Below are 15,097 nucleotides of genomic sequence, written 5' to 3'. Positions count from 1 at the left end.
TCTGGCACATCCACTCAGTTTTCTTTCCACAGCTCTGCTGAGTTTCTGCTGTGTTCATCCAGCTCTACACATTGTTATCTCTTCTATGTCCCTAGTCCTAGTTCCAACAGCTAAGCTATAGAAGTGATGTGAATCAAACAAAGACAAAAATTGCTGGAGAAACTCAGCAGAGCTGTGGAAAGAAAACTGAGTGGATGTGCCAGACCTGCTCAGTTTCTCCAGCAATTTTGTTTTGGTTTGTTTTGGATCTCCAGAATCCACAGTTCTTTGTTTTTTTTAAAGTTTTTTCTTAGTTCATTTAACTCCAAGTTTGCTTCATAGTTTGGAACTTAAGTGTTTACTTAGGGTCGAAAGCAGAAGTGCCCCACTCCTCAAGCTAAGCCTTTATGCATATTTCACAAAATTTGTTATAGAGCTCAAATAATATTAAATAAATTTATGATGGATTGCTTAAAAAGAGAGCATTGATCAATTCTACAAAATATCTATCCCTATTCACCTTTTCCCCACTACCAAATGTTTTCTGGTTATCAAAGAGACTCTACAATTATTTTGACTAAATAGGTTTGCTACCACACTGTCTGCCCTCCAACCCCAGGTCAAAACTTTATAAATAGCTGCATGACTTCGCTGTTCTTGAGAATAAACCATTCAGTTGCTTTTCATTTTTCTGCTGAAATCCTGGTGGATCTTTGATTTCCCGATTGTTCCTCGCAGAGGACATTTTCTGGTGTCGATGTTGCTGTTGAACCTTTGGCCTCCCTGGAAGGATTTTTACTTTCCTCACATTGTCTCAGAGAAAATAGTTGTGTTTTCTAGCCTGTGTTCTTCTGGATAACATTGATGTTTGATCACGTTCGATAATAGACAGGAGAGTTGAATGTGCCTTCTGTCAGACAACAGAAATTGCTGCATGAAGAGGCTCCTGCTAACTCTTAACGGTTGTGTTATGTTTTAATGGCTAAGATTCGTCTGCAGTTATAAAGTAACTGACAAGTTCCTCCGAACATGTGCGTTCAGTCGTATCTTCTGATCTCTCAGTCATGAGGTTTTGTCATACACCAATGTAATCAGCTTATATTCTCTCAGGTTCAGCAAGCATTCTTCTGAGAGCCACAAAATCTGCCTCTCTCTGAGTAAATTTACATTGATCGCTGGTGGTTGGGCGTCTGAATTGATCGCGGTTCCTCAACGTACTGTCAAATTTTAAGAGCAAAGCGCGCTGTTTTCTCTGCTCAGTAGTGAGAAGTGTTGATCTTTAATGGGGTACACCTTTCCACATCTTACTGTCCCTCTGCATTTTGAGACCGCTCTCAGTATTCCTTTGATTTTGAGCTGTGTTCTGCTTGAGCCATGCAGTTCTCTTCCAGATCATTACATTCTCTTCAAGTAAGGGATCTTTTTCAGATGCTATAATTCCATTTGCCACGCTGCCAAGTTTGAAATTAGTTGGGTGACATTAAGTTCTGATATATCTGGTTCAGCCAAGTCACCTTTCTGTAAATTAAAGTTCAAGTCCACAGAATCATGGGGAGGCAATGGCCTAGTGGTGTTATTGCTGCACTGGTAATCAGAGACCCAAGTAATATTCTGGGGACCTGGGTTCAAATTGCACCAGGGCAGATGGTGGAATTTGAATTCAATAAATATCTGGAATTAAGAATCTCCTGTAAGGAGGCCATTCAGCTTGTCATGCTAGCTCTCTGAATGGCCTGGACAGAGTAGATGTTTTCATTTTAGGAGAGACTAGGATCCAAGGGCACAGCCTTAGAGTAAAGGGAAGACCTTTCAGAACGGAGATAAGGAGAAACTTCTTCAGTCAGAGAGTGGTGAATCTATGGAATTCACTGCCACAGAAGGCTGTGGAGGCCAGGCCATTGAGCACATTTAAGACTGAGATAGATAGGTTCTTGATTATCAAGGGGATTAAGGGTTACGGGGAGAAAGTGGGAGAATGGGGTTGAGGAACTTATCAGCCGTGATTGAATGGCAGAGCAGACTCGATGGGCCGAATGGCCTAATTTCTGCTCCTATGACTTGTGGTCTTATGGTCTTATCATTACCAACTGCTTAGGTCTCCATACCCTCTTTAATGCATCAATTTTTTTTTCATTCATTTACAGGATAAGGGTGTCACTGGTTAAGCCAGCGTTTATTGCCCATCACAGAGGGCAGTTTTATGAATTAAACAGTCTGACAATTTCTTGATTATTCTGTGAGATAGCTCCAATTTTGGCACTAGCCCCCAGACGTTAGTATGAAGGACTTTCCCAGGTTAATGGAGCTGATTTTGCCATTGCAATTGCCAGTGCCTAGGCCAGTATCAAGTGGTCCATCCCATTTTCATTCCTTTTCTGAGACATTTTAGGCATTTGATAAAACTGAGTGACTTTTCAGAGGGGAGGCAAGAGTCAACCACATTGCTGTGGGTCTGGAGTCACATGTAGGTCAGACCAGGTAAGGATGGCAGTTTCCTTCCCTAAAGGACATTAGCGAACCAGATAGGTTTTTCCCCAAATAATTGGCAATGGATTCATGGCCGTCATTGGAGTCCTTGCTCCAAACTTTGTTTTAATTGAATTCAAATTCCACCATCTGCTGTAGTGGGATTCAAATCCAGGTGTCCAGAACATTACCTGGATCTCTGGATCAATGTCCAGCGATAATACCATGAAGCCATCACCCACAATTGAACCAGGCAGTGTATTCCTATCTTCCTGACCTCCTGAATGAAATGTCTTTTTTCTCACATTACTTTTTGTTTGCAGATCACTTTAAATCTATGCCTTCCCATTCTTAATCCCTTTATGAGCGGGAACAGCTTCTTCCTATGAGTTCCTTCCAGGCTGCTCATAATTTTGAAAACGTCTATCAGATCTTTTCTCAGCCTTCATCCAAGGAGAACAGTCCCAACTTCTTCAAACTATCCTCACCACTCAGGTTTCTCATTCCTGGTGCCAATCCTATAAACCACTTCTACATTCTCTCCAATGCAGTTTTTATCATGTAGCCCACTGAAGTGTGCATGATACTCCAGCTGAGGTCCAACAAGTGTCTTGTACAGGAACAACATTACACATTGGCTTGTGTTCTCTAAGTTGCTGTTAATAAAGCTGAGGATGCAGTATGGTTGCTTTACTGCTCTTTCTGCCAGACCTGCCAGCTCCAATGATCTGTGTTTATATTACACCCTTCTGCTCCTATCTTCCCCTTTAGAAGTGTACCTGCTAATTTGTCTGTCTTTCAATGAATTTCCCACCAAAGTGCATCACCTCACACTCCTCTGTCTTGAAACACATCTGCCACCTGCCCACCCACTCCCCCAACTTGTTTTCATCCTTCTGGAGTTCAACACTGTCCTCTTCACAGTCTGCAATTCCTCCAAGTTTTGTCTATGGGAAGAAAGCGGGAGCAAGGTACTGAGTTGGATCATCTCCATGATCATGGTGAATGGTAGAGCAGGCTCGAAGGGCAGATTGGCCTTCTCTTGCTCCTGTTTTCCATATAACTGTGTGTCATCTGCAGACTTTTAAATTGCTGTCCATGCGTCAAGATGTAGGTCATTAATAAATATTAGGAAAAGCAAACCCGACTTCTGGCCACCCCAGTGGATTCAGCCACGGTGGGTGTCATCCTTACTGTAGTCATATTAGAAAGCTTAAGGAAGTGACCCTAGAAACAATGCCTGTGTTGGTCATCTTTGAAGATGTCTGGATGCTGGAACAGTTTGAAGGTGAGCAAATGTAACCCCACTGTTATAAAAAAGAGGTAGAGAATATATAGGGAATTAAAGACCGATTAGTCTCACATCAGTAGACAGGAATATGCTGGAGTCCAATATAAAGGATTTAACGGCAAAGCCTTTGGGAAACAGTTACAGGATCAGAAAGAGTCAATGTGGCTTTGTGGAAGGGAAATCATTTTTAGCTAATCTACTGGAAATTTTTCAAGCATGTAACTAATAGAATAAAAGGGGAGAAGTGTGGTTTAGTGAGATTCTCAGACGTCTTTTGACAAGGTCACATATAAGAGATTAGCATGTAAAACTACAGCATATAGGAATGGAGTAATGTTCTGATATGGATAGAGGACTGATGGGCAGATTGGAAACAAAGATTAGGAATAAACGGGTCTTTTTCCAAATGCTAGGCAGTGACTAGTGGGTACGACAGGGATCACTGTTTGGATCCCAGGTCATCATAATATATTGACGATTTGTTTGAGGGAACCTAATACAATAGCTCCAAGGTTGCAGATAACAGAAAGCTGTGGGAGGGTGAGCTGTAAAGAGGAAACAGAGATGCTGCAGTGTAATTTGGACATGTCGAGTGAATGGGCAAATGCATGGGAGATGAAGTATAATGTGGATGAATTTGAGGTTACCCACTTTGGCAACAAAAACAAGAAGGCACATTGAATGGTGATGGACTGGGAAAGGCAAAAGTGCAGTGGCAACTGGATGTTGTTGTGTACCAGTCACGGAGAGTATTCATTGCAGGTGATTGAACAGGCAGTGAAGAAGACAAATGGTATGCTGGCCTTCATAGCGAGAAGATTCGAGTGCAGGAGCAGGGATGCCTTGCTGCAATTGTACAGGGCCTTGGTGAGACCACACCTGGAGTATTGTGCGCAGTTTAGTCTCCTTATCTGAGGAAGGATGTTCCAGCTACAGGGAAAGTGAAACAAGGATTTACCAGACTGATTCCTGGTGTGGCAGGATTGCTGTATGAAGGGAGACTGAATCAGTTTGGACTATATTCACTGGAATTTAGAAAAATGAAGGGGGATCTCAGAGAATCCTATAAAGTTCTAACAAAGATCGGATAGAACAAATGCAGGATGAATGTTCCTGATCACCTGGAAGCCAAAATCGCAGTCTAAGGAGAAGGGGTAGACCATTTAGGACTGAGATGAGGAGAAATTTCTTCACCCAGAGAGCATTGAGCCTGTGGAATTCTCTGCCACAGAATGCGGTTGAAACCAACACATTGAATGTTTTCAAGAAGGAGTTTCCCAGAGTGGAAATGACTATTATGAGGGATCATCATTTTAAGGTGATTGGAGGAAGGTCTAGGAGAGACGTCAGAGATAGGTTCTTTACACAGAGAGTGGTGGGTGTGTGGAATGTGCTGCCACCCGTGGTAGTGGAGTCAGATACTTTAGAGACTTTTAAGCGACTCTTGGATAGGCACATGCAGGATAGTAAAATGTAGGTTATACAGGGTAGATTGATCTTAGTAGGATAATAGGTCAGCACAACATCGCAGCCCAAATGGCCTGTACTGTGCTGGACTGTTCTTTGTTCTATGAGTTAGATAGGGCCAAGAGGATCAAAAGTTTCTGGAAGACAAAAGCTAGAGAAGGTCTCATGAACAGTGGGTAGAAGTGGTGTGTTACAAATGGCACTGACAGGGATGAAACAGCGATGCTCCAGATTGTGGGAAAGGTGCAGGTCACAGCCATGCATTAGCTTGAAGTTGGGAGATCTGAAGCTAGTGCCAGACTTTGTAAATGCTCGCATGTGTACGTGATAGATGTTGAACTAGAAGGGTTCCTCGCTCTTGGCTCACAGAGAGGAGCAGGCCGGACATAAGAGGGAAGCTGGAGGGGAGCACGAGGAAAGTGAGATCTCCATTTCTCGGGCACACTTACATCTCACCTTTTCCTCCCCATCCTCCTCAGCGTGAATGGCACAAGCTGCTGCCTACACTGATCATGGAGTCTCCTCCTGTACAGGTACAGGTCAGACCGTCATTGGTGGGATCCTCAATGGCTCCAAAACCCAGGGGTCATCTGGTATGGAGTCAAGGGAAACCAACCAGTAAGATGTGATAGTTGCACCAGGGGATTTGCTTAGGTGTGCATATCAATGTCCCTTGTTTACATTTGTTGAAATGAATCTGACATTTAAGTTGATCTCTTAACCCTCCTGTCCTCTACGTTGTTGAATCCCAAAATTGACTTGGGCAGTAGCCTTCAGGTGAATGATGTGACCAGGTTGGGAAGATGAGGGAAGGTCATGAAAATAATGGTTTTGTTTTGACTGTGGGAATGACCTGTCTTGAGGGGTTCCTCCAGTTCTGTCCCAGAATCATATCTCCAGCGCTTGGTCAGGAACCCTCTTTGTGGTCACGTATCTCTTATTGGATCTCTCCCCAGCATCATTGACAGGGTTTGCTGCAGGGCCATCAACAGACAAGTCTTCAGAGGGTAGCCCTCGTCTCCAAGGCGCCACCCACTCACACTGCGATATCCTGCGGGAGATATAACTAACACAGAATGAACTAATCATAACATTTTGCAAGAAAGTGTACGCACACATGCATCATGACCTTTCTATAAGATTTCCACTTTGAGGTTACACTATTTCCCTCCTGAGAGAAGGGCAAATAATTGAGCAAGTTGGCCTTTGAGAGATGTGTTTGATTGGCCCTAGAACAAGTCTTTCAGCAGTGAATTGCTGGGTGAGAGGGTCCATCAGGAAATTTCTTCAGTTGTCAGCAACTAAAATGCTTAAGTAGTTAATTAATGGTTACTTAGGGGGCATCAACTAATCATTTGTCTTCTTCCCTGAATGCTGCCCCAACCTGGGGTAAATTGGGGGAAGGCAAGGTGAAAGCCAACCCATGTCCTTCCCTATAACTCTCCCATGCCTTCTGATTCCCAGCCAGCAGAAAATAAAAGAAAAAAAAAACCTTCTTCACATTGAATCTCCCAAAGACCATAATGGTTTGTTTTTGGAACGGGAGGTTCTCATTGGTCAGCACCTTCTGATGAGCGAGAACTCCAGTACAAAGGCCTGTGATTGGCTGAGAAGCGAGCTTTCACTGCGGTAGGGGTGGAGAGTCAGTTACCCGCTCAAGCCCCCAGACCCCAACACCCAGGCTGAAAACTGGAGAGCCTGGGAGTACAGAATTCAGAAAGCTACAGGCTGATCTGAGGGTGCCTTGATTGTCACACTTGTACGGCCAATGATCTCCTGTCAGAGAAATCTGAGCAGAGTGAAATGACTTTGTAGAAGGTTGGACATCACCCATAAACCAATCAAATCAGGCACTCAGTATAACTGCAGGCCATTCAAGCATCTCATGTAGGCAGAAATGCAGGGACGTAAGGCTCCCAGGCCTGTCAATTTGAAAAATGCTTTGGCACGGCAGGATACAGAGTTTACAAAGCTCAGGAAATCTATTCTCAGAGCAATAGAGCCCGCATCATAAATTAAAACTACAACAGATTTGCCCATTTACATATATAACTGACTGAACCCAACATTCCCTGCTTGCTTCCAACTGTGTTTTGGTAAAACCCAGAAGATGACAGGATTTCAATCCTGATTTCAATTTCAGTCGTGATTTTAATATGGTAAAATCACATTGGGAACCCTACTATGAGATAGTAAGAACTGTCCGATGCTGGACTCAGAGATAACACAGTATGGAGCTGGAGGAACACCGCAGGCCAGGCAGCATCAGAGGAGCAGGAAAGGTGACGTTTCAGGTCAGGACCCTTCTTCAGAAATGGGGGAGGGGGAAGGGAGCTCTGAGATAAATTTGAACTCATTACTTTACCTAAAGACAGAGGTAGATGACCTGAAAGACGTCCACAAACTGAGGAAGGGTTTCATGAGGGTAGTGAGGAAGTTTAAAACTAGGACCCGTAAGCTAATAACTTCAATAAGGAATTCACAAAAGATAAGGTTCTCGCCAGACCGTTCTCCAATGGCAGTACTGACATGCAGACAGTTTAGAAAAACGAGGGGCAATTTTATAGAAGACTATATAACTCTAAACGGTCTAGACTGTGTAAAGTCGGGAAGAATGTTCCCAAAGACTGAGGAGTCCACAACCAGAGGTGACAATCTAGGGATACAGGATGGACCAAAAAGTAGTCTGTCACAAAAAGTAGTTGGACCAACACATTGAATGTTTTTCAAGAAATATATAGATTTGGTTCTGAGGGCTAAGACAGTCATAGAGTATAGAACAAAAGTGGGAACAGGATCAACTATGAGCAGATTGAGTGGCAAAGCAAGCTCGAATGGTCTACGTCTGTTCCTACTGTCTTTGTTTCAATGTTTCTTCACACAGAGAGTGATAAGAATATAGAGCATCCACCACAAGCGGTAGTCGGGTCGAACAGTGTTAACGGATTTAAGGAAAGCTAGGGGTGAGGGAATAAAACGTGTTGGAGATGGGATGAGAGGAGGGAAGATGGAAAGAGGAAGCAGAAAGGACGAAGGGTTTCGGCCCAAAACGTTGACTACCCTGCTCCTCGGATGCTGTCTGACCTGCTGTGCTTTTCCAGTTCCACATTTATTGACTCTAACTTCCAGCATCTGCAGTCCTTGCTATCTCCAAGTCACTAGGATTTGTTGGTCTGTTTCTGTCTTAGTCTTGGAGTATATTAAAACACACTGAGCATTTGTCTTCTTCTCTCACGGACAGGACCTCCTAAGATGGGATTCTGATAGGATGGTTACCTCTCACTCAGTTACATACAGACACCCACTGCAGATTTAACCGCGACTCATTCCAAAACAAATTAACAGGACTCATTTCACTGTTTTAAGTTGTTTTACATGAAATGTGCTGCCCAGAGGCACATGTTGAAAGTTGCTGGGGGAGGGGCAGGTTTGAAGAAGAGAACAGAACAGTGTGTTCATTGCTGGTACTTAATTAAATGTAAATGTCAGATGGGGAATGCTAATGCTGCTTTAACGAGCATTGTCTACTGTTTTTGACCCCCTGGGTCCTTATGAAAACATATTTGTACACAGGCACCATTTATAAACCAGACAACAACTTGTGTCAGGAGCTTGCTCATTAAGAGAAGGCACAGACGTCTTGGCTATAGCTGGCTTACGACATATGCTCGAAGATTAATGCCGCTATACTGCTCCACAGGGGACGTTATATAAAGGAAGAATTTGCATTGAGGTAGCGCCATTGCCATCCGCAAAGCATTTTGTAACTGATTGAAGTGTAGTTACCGTTGTATATGTTTATTTGTTCATTCATGGGATGACTGCAGCGCTGCTAGGCAGCATTTATTGCCCATTCGGCAGTTAAGAGTCAACCACATTGCTGTGGGTCTGGAGTCACATGTAGGCCAGACCAGGTAAGGATGGCTGATTTCCTTTCCTAAAGGACATTAGTGAACCAGATGGGTTTTTCCAACAATCAATAATGGATTCATGGTCATCATTAGATTCTTAATTCCAATAGTCTATTGAATTCAAATTCCACCATCTGCCATGATGGGATTTGAACCCGGGTCCCCAGAACGTTATCTGGGTTTGCAATAAAGTCCGGCAATAATACCACTAGACCATCACCTCCCTTTAATGGGCATGTCTATATGAGGGCGTGTCTACCCAAGACCGTCCTGATAATGGCTGAATTGACCCCTGTTTAAAGTGATAAACATTGACCAGAGAATTCCGCAGTTTTTCCTCTGAAACGAGGCCGTGGGATTTTTACACCCCTCCTGCGAGAGCCCCCCAAGCACACAACCCTCCCCACCCAAAGGACCTGCTACTGACGTCCCTCCCCAAATGTTGACACCTCTGAGAGACAGAACTCCCTCCAGGACAGCATCGAATGTCAGCCTAGGTACGCTACTGGACCAGATCCTGGAACCACTAGAGTATAAACACCTTCTGAGGGTGAATGTCTTCCTCATGATGACTTTAGCCATGTGTTGGTGTGAAATCAGATTTGTAGAAACTTTGGCATGATGGTATCTCAGCCCCATGGCGCTTTTATCGAGATGGAAAATTCATTTTCTGCTGGAATTAATTCACTTTCCAAGCAATAAAAAAGCAGGAAAATAGCAAAGAAATCTACAGAAAAAATTGAATTTGAAGCATCCTTATCATCTGTCACTTTAATTCTGTCTAATTATAATCTGAGTAAAGCCATTTGTTGGCACAAAACTCTTAATCTAATCAGACCCTATACAAATCCTTGTACGAAGTTGTTCCATACGTCACTCAAGTTAATCAATGATCTTTATTCCTTTATTAAACCAAGTAGTGATTGACAGTCGAAGATGTACATTGTATCCAAGAGAGAGAAAGAAAATGATTAAATTAATCAAGCCAGTACAGACTAGAATCAACATTAAAGTACACATCAATCAGAAACTACATTGAGAATGAAGGAATATCATTCCAAGATATATTGTATTCAAAATATGTGGCTTCAATTGGGAACCTAATGTACACACAAGCTTAGAAAATTAGTCATGGCCTGAATATTGATTTGAACAACTTCAAACTTATGTCTCCTCCATTTTCTGGGCTCTTTCTCTCCACTCATTTTCTTCCCATCTCCACGTCGGATCTGTCTCCTGTTTGACCTTCTCGGGGCCTGCAAGAAAGGACTTGCATTTAGGTAGCGCCTTTCACGATGGAGTGCACACCCAGCTCGGCTGCTTCCGGGAGCCCATTCACCCATGCGGTTAGTGGGTTGCCTGCTGGGGCTCCCGTCCATTCTGAGGACACGTTACCGCGTCCAAGGAATACTGGAAAGGTCAGCCGCTCTGAGTCCCAGCAGAAACGCTGGGATGACCAGAGAAGCTCATGTAAGCCATCTCGATCAGACTGAGGTAAGTGTGTGGAGCGTCACCGGGGATAGAGAGGCGAGTGCTGGTAAGGTGAGGGGAGGTTTGGTGGGGGGGTGGCTTTGCTGAGGGTGGGTTTTGGGTCAGTGTATCTTCACTGGTGGGGACGGGCTGCTTTCACAATTCAAAGAATGCCTGAAAACTTTCACTGAAATGCCAGACGCCCCTGGAGTCACTGTAAATATCAACAGCCCCAAGGCACCACTTCAAAAGGCCAGGGTTATCATTCAGCCCAAATTCCATCCTTCAAAAAATGGTCACTTGTCTCATTGTGGCCGCTTGCTCTGTGCAACTCAACTCAGACCAGCAAGGTCTTGCTGCTGCTCGACTTATCTCGTTCCCAACAGCGCCTTGACTTTAGAGGAAATCCATGGGCAGTGAAATGCCTTGAAATTACAATGTGTCAGACCAATGCCTTGACTAGACAGGATGAAAGTTCAAAACAAGACGCCATAAGTATTTGCAATAAAGTCCAGTGGGTAATTCAGGAGAGTCTTCTTTATCCTGCACCCAGTTTAGAATGTGGAACTTGAGAAGTATTGAGGTGAATGCAAAAGTTGTATTCAAAGGAAATATGAGGAACATGTAGCTGAGAGTTATGCTGATAGGGTTAGATGAAGAAGACTTACAGAAGTTCAAGTACTACAGTGACATTGACCAGTCAGGCAAGATAACGTGTCAACAAGGTGTAGAGCTGGATGAACACAGCAGGCCAAGCAGCATCAGAGTAGCAGGAAGGCTGACGTTTCGGGCCTAGACCCTTCATCAGAAATGGGGGAGGGGAAGGGGGTTCTGAAATAAATAGGGAGAGAGGTGGAGGCGGATAGAAGATGGATAAAGGAGAAGATAGGTGGAGAGGAGACAGACAGGTCGAAGAGGCGGGGATGGAGCCAGTAAAGGTGAGTGTAGGTGGGGAGTTAGGGAGGGGATAGGTCAGTCCAGGGAGGACGGACAGGTCAAGGGGGCGGGATGAGGTTAGTCGGTAGGAGATGGGGGTGCGGCTTGAGGTGGGAGGAGGGGATAGGTGGGAGGAAGAACAGGTTAGGGAGGTGGGGACGAGCTGGGCTGGTTTTGGGATGCAGTAGGGGGAGGGGAGATTTTGAAGCTTGTGAAATCCACATTGATATCATTGGGCTCCAGGGTTCCCAAGCGGAATATGAGTTGCTGTTCCTGCAACCTTCGGGTGGCATCGTTGTGGCACTGCAGGAGGCCCAGGATAGACATGTCGTCTGAGGAATGGGAGGGGGAGTTGAAATGGTTCGCGACTGGGAGGTGCAGTTGTTTATTGCGAAGCCGAGCGTAGGTGTTCTGCAAAGCGATCCCCAAGCCTCCGCTTGGTTTCCCCGATGTACAGGAGGCCACAATGGGTACAGCGGATGCAGTATACCACATTAGCAGATGTGCAGGTGAACATCTGCTTGATGTGGAAAGTCTTCTTAGGGCCTGGGATGGGGGTGAGGGAGGAGGTGTAGGGGCAGGTGTAGCACTTCCTGCAGTTGCAGGGAAAAGTGCCGGGTGTGGTGGAGCTGGAGGGGAGTGTGGAGCGGACAAGGGACTCACGGAGAGAGTGGTCACTCCGGAAAGCAGATAAGGGTGGGGAGGGAAAGATGTCTTTGGTGGTGGGGTCAGATTGCAGATGGCGGAAGTGTCGGAGGATGATGCGTTGGATGCGGAGGTTGGTGGGGTGGTACGTGAGGACGAGGGGGATTCTTTTTTGGTTGTTATTGCGGGGACGGGGTGTGAGGGATGAGTTGCGGGAAATGTGGGAGACACGGTGGAGGGCGTTCTCGACCACTGAGGGGGGGGAAGTTGCCGTCCTTGAAAAACGAGGACATCTGAGATGTACGGGAGTGGAATACCTCATCCTGGGAGCAGATGCGGCGGAGGCGAAGGAATTGGGAATAAGGGATGGCATTTTTGCAGGAAGGTGGGTGGGAGGAGATGTATTCTAGGTAGTTGTGGGAGTTGGTGGGCTTGAAATGGATATCAGTTTCTAGGTGGTTGCCCGAGATGGAGACAGAGAGGTCCAGGAAGGAGAGAGAGGTATTGGAGATGGTCCAGGTGAACTTAAGGTTGGGGTGGAAGGTGTTGGTGAAATGGATGAACTGTTTGAGCTCCTCGTGGGAGCACGAGGCGGCGCCGATACAGTACTAACTCCCTACCTACACTCACCTTTACTGGCTCCATCCCCGCCTCTTCGACCTGTCTGTTTCCTCTCCATCTATCTTCTCCTCTATCCATCTTCTATCCGCCTCCCCCTCTCTCCCTATTTATTTCAGAACCCCCTTCCCCTCCCCCATTTCTGATGAAGGGTCTAGGCCCGAAACGTCAGCCTTCCTGCTCCTATGATGCTGCTTGGCCTGCTGTGTTCATCCAGTTCTGCACCTTGTTGTCTCGGATTCTCCAGCATCTGCAGTTCCTACTATTTAAGATAACCTGTCAGTATGGTGGCTCAATGGTTAACACTGCTGCTTTACAGCACTCGGGACCCAGGTTCAATTCTAGCCTCAGGTGACTGTTTGTGTGGAGTTTGCATTTTCTTCCCTGTGTCTGTCTGGGCACTCTGTTTTCCTCCCACAGCACAAAGATGCGCAATAACAAGGTGTAGAGCTGGATGAACACAGCAGAAATGGGGGAGGGGAAGCAGATTCTGAAATAAATAGATGGGGGTAGAGGCGATGATGGAAGGTGGATAAAGGAGCGGATAGGTGGAGAGGAGACGGACAGATCAAGGAGGTGGGGATGGAGCCAGTAAAGGTGAGTGTAGGTGGGGAGTTAGGATGGGGTTTGGTCAGTTAAGGGAAGACGGACAGGTCAAGGAGGCAGGGATGGGGCTGGAAGGTAGGAGGTGGGGGTGGGGGTTGGTCAGTGAGGTGGGAGGAGCGGATAGGTGGGAGAAAAGACAGACAGGTTAAGGAGGCGTGGACGAGCTGGGCTGGTCTTGGGATGAGGTCAGGGGTGGGGAGATTTTGAAACTTGTAAAGTCCACATTGAGACCAGAATCCCCTTCCCCTCCCCCTTTTCTGAAGGAGTGTCCAGACCTGAAACGTCAGCTTTCCTGCTCCTCTGATGCTGCTTGGCCTGCTGTGTTCATCCAGGTCTACAGCTTGTTATCTCAGATTCTCCAGCATCGGCAGTTCCTACATCACAAAGATGTACAAGTTAGATGCTAAATTACCCATTGTGCCCAGGGATGTGCAGACTAGGTGGATTAGCCATGGGAAATGCAGGGTTACAGGGATAGGGTAGGGGTGTGGGTCTGTACGGGATGCTCTTTGGAGGAGTCAATGGGCCAAATGGTCTGCCTCCACACCGTAGGGATTCTATGAACCCACACTGTGCTGTGCTGTGTAATTTAGTAGAAAAACACACTCAGAGTCGGACTATCACCCAATCCTCAGAGATTAGGATCTCTGAAAGCACACAGTCGGAGCAGATAACATCTGACTGGATAAAACCAGCTAAAATCCAAGCTGCATGTGGAGTCCTTTAAGATGTTGTCCACCAATAAGGTTGGTGGTAGTCAGGTAACTGAGAGCTTTGTGAGCACAAACGCATCTGTTTTGGCTCATAGCGCTGGTCTAGTGACCATTGTCCTTCAGTCTGTTATAAATTAAGTCCTCAGAGGTAAATATTGCTGCTTTCCTGCTAACTTATCACCATTTGGCTCCTAAAATCTATTTTTTGATGGAGAGGACAGGATCAACAGATAGAAAATGCTTTCACTAAGGCTAATTGCCCCAACCGGTATGGAGCTAGTTAGCTCAGTTGGCTGGACAGCCAGTGTGTGATGCTGTGTTATGCCAATGGTATGGGCCTAATTCTGGCTGAGGTTACCATGGAGAACTCTTCTTCCTAACCTTTGTGGTGACCCTCATTAAACAAACACCAATTCTCTCCCAGCTGGGAGACTGGTCCTCTGGGATTGTGGTGACTCTACAGGGCTTGGTGGGGGGTGGAGCAAGTATGTCTTAGATTATGATCAAAAGGTATCAAAGAGGAGGCTTCTTCAAGTTTCTCTTTTACCTAGGCAATGGTCTAATGGTATTTTCGTTAGACTATTAATCCAGAAACTCAATTAATGTTCTGGGGATCTGGGTTCAAATCCCACCACGGCAGATGGTGGAATTTGAATTGGATGAAAAAAAAGGTCCGGAATTAAGAATCTACTGATGACCATGAAACCATTGCTGATTGTCGGAAAAACCCAGCTGGCTCATTAATGTCCTTCAAGGAAGGAAATCTGCTGTCCTCAAATGGTCTGGCCTACATGTGACTCCAGATCCACAACAATGTTGTTGACTCTCAACCGTCCTCTGAAATGGCCTGGTAAGCCATTTGGTTCAAGGGTCGCTAAGGACCTGCAACAAATGCTGACCAGCCAGCGATCCCCATATCCCACAAGTGAATAAAAAAAACCTTTATCATACTGTGATAACAAGGTGTAGAGCTGGATGAACACAGCAGGCCAAGC

The 15,097-nt window shown here is 45.5% G+C and overlaps 1 long non-coding RNA gene across 1 annotated transcript in view; it reads right to left on the bottom strand.

Annotated features, from left to right (window-relative positions):
* Nucleotides 1-10,075: 10,075 nt before the first annotated feature.
* LOC125483129 overlaps nt 10,076-15,097 on the bottom strand; it is a 68,112-nt gene continuing 63,090 nt past the window's right edge. Inside the window, exon 4 of the long non-coding RNA XR_007262097.1 lies at nt 10,076-10,370. This is a non-coding gene — a long non-coding RNA (uncharacterized LOC125483129). The remainder of the gene's footprint in view (nt 10,371-15,097) is intronic.

The sequence above is a fragment of the Rhincodon typus genome, chromosome 5, assembly GCF_021869965.1.
Source record: "Rhincodon typus isolate 14 chromosome 5, sRhiTyp1.1, whole genome shotgun sequence".
In the NCBI taxonomy this organism is placed as follows: Eukaryota; Metazoa; Chordata; class Chondrichthyes; order Orectolobiformes; family Rhincodontidae; genus Rhincodon; species Rhincodon typus.
The sequence above is the reverse complement of the archived record's forward strand: the minus strand, read 5'-3'. Positions and strand labels throughout refer to the sequence as shown.